Below are 1,864 nucleotides of genomic sequence, written 5' to 3'. Positions count from 1 at the left end.
CCTTGGATGGCCTCCAACCAGGCCATTTCTCCTTCCTGGGCCGCACTCAGCTGTGACTGGGCTCCTCTCTCTGGCATGCCTCCTCCACATCCAGAGCTCTTCTAGGTTTTCCCCCTTCTGCCTGACTCCTTTTTCCTTTCTCCTCCACTTCCTTCAGTCTTCTTGGGGCATTTTAAGCCTAGCATTTTAAGCCCACTTGTGAGTTCCTCTTGGGCTTGTGGTAAGGTCTAAAGTCTGTTATCAAGAGAAATTCCAGCCAAAGTGGATTGTGAATATGAAAAAGACAGAAATTACAGAACTTAAGTTTATAATAAAATGATATAAAATAGATATGTATGGCCTGGCGTGCTGGCTCACACCTGTAATCCCAGCACTTTAAGAGGCTGAGATGGGTGGATCACCTGAGGTCAGGAGTTCAAGACCAGCCTGGCCAACATGGTGAAAACCCGTCTCCACTAAAAATACAAAAATCAGCTGAGTGTGGTGGTGTAGCACCTGTAGGCTACTTGGAAGGCTGAGGAGGAGAATTGCTGGAACCCGGGAGGCAGAGGTTGCAGTAAGCAGAGATCTAGCCACTGCACTCCAGCCTAGGCGACAAAAGTAAAACTCTGTCTCATAAAAACAAAAATAAATAAATACATACATAAAATAGATAATGTACTTACGGAAACCATAGAAAAGTGTTTGGCAACCATCCCAAGATACCTTACAATGTGAAATATTTTTATTACAACTTGTCTGACCTTCAAAGGTTTTCATGGCTCCTGTCTTCCTGTTATCGTCTACTATGCTCCTTGTGCACCTTCAACTCAGCACGTGCAGGCTGCACTGCCTCCAAAATGCACCAGTTGAATCCTGCCTCTTCTCCTTTGTCCATCTGAGCTGCCCTCTCCACGTTTCTGACCCTATCATCCTGCTCTCACTTCATGGCGCAGTTCGTTTCCATTTTGCATTTAGCTTTTCCCAGGTACACCGACAACAGCTACTGTCTGATGTCATCAGTCAGCACTTCATCAGAGACAACTGCATCTACAGAGCTTTTGGCTAATTACTGTCACTCCTCCTTACACGTGTGCATACGCATATCATCTTTCCCTAATAAGACTGGAAATAATGATTCATTCCCTGGAGCAGTGGTTTCCATAAATGACCAACCCACAGACCAGTGCAAACTGGCTGCAAAAGAACTTCCTCTGAGGAACTAATTAGAATGCAGATTCTTGGACTGCATGGGAGGAGAGAATCTCATAAATCTGGGTGTAATAGGCACAGAACACTAGGTATAATACGAGTGGGACTCTGGACCAGCATATCCAATCAACCATATCTGGACAAGCTGTTGGTTGATTCTGACGATACTGATGAATTGCCAGGTTGGGAATTGCCAACCTGGTTGGCAGGCTGCTGGCCCCAGACAACCCAGCAGAGATCTGTCCGTGGTAGGTGCTCACTCCCCTGTTGTTTAGGTGTATGCCTCCTGATAATGAGCTTGATCATAACGATACTGTTATATTATGCCTGTATTGTTTCCTTAAGTGAGGGAAGAATGCTTTTGAGTACCTAATAGGTGGCAAGCTCTGTGTCTACATACATGATCTATTCCTTTTAATAACCTTTTGCAAACAAAGTGGTATTTTCATTGGGCATTAGAAATCTGAGAAAATTAGTGCTAGAATCTGACTTCCAATGTAATGGGCTCAGTCTATGACCTTTCTACTTACCAGAGGGCATGAACTGCTGGTTTGTACCTGGCTTGCAGATACCTTCTTTGGGTAGCACAATGTCGAAAATTTAAAAAATTTACCAACACTTCTATCTGGATACTTTGTATTAATATCTGGATTTCTGACTTCTCTTTATGGGG

At 44.0% G+C, this 1,864-nt stretch overlaps 1 pseudogene; it reads left to right on the top strand.

Moving 5' to 3' along the window:
* The first annotated feature begins 704 nt into the window (after positions 1-704).
* On the top strand, positions 705-1,280 carry LOC135275673 (protein FAM106C-like; annotated as a pseudogene).
* The last annotated feature ends 584 nt before the right edge of the window (positions 1,281-1,864 follow it).

This window comes from Aotus nancymaae, unplaced genomic scaffold, assembly GCF_030222135.1.
Source record: "Aotus nancymaae isolate 86718 unplaced genomic scaffold, 86718_ANA_hifiasm-v0.15.2.pri h1tg000018l, whole genome shotgun sequence".
Lineage (NCBI taxonomy): Eukaryota > Metazoa > Chordata > Mammalia > Primates > Aotidae > Aotus > Aotus nancymaae.
Note: the sequence above shows the minus strand (reverse complement) of the source record. Positions and strands in the feature narration are given on the sequence as shown.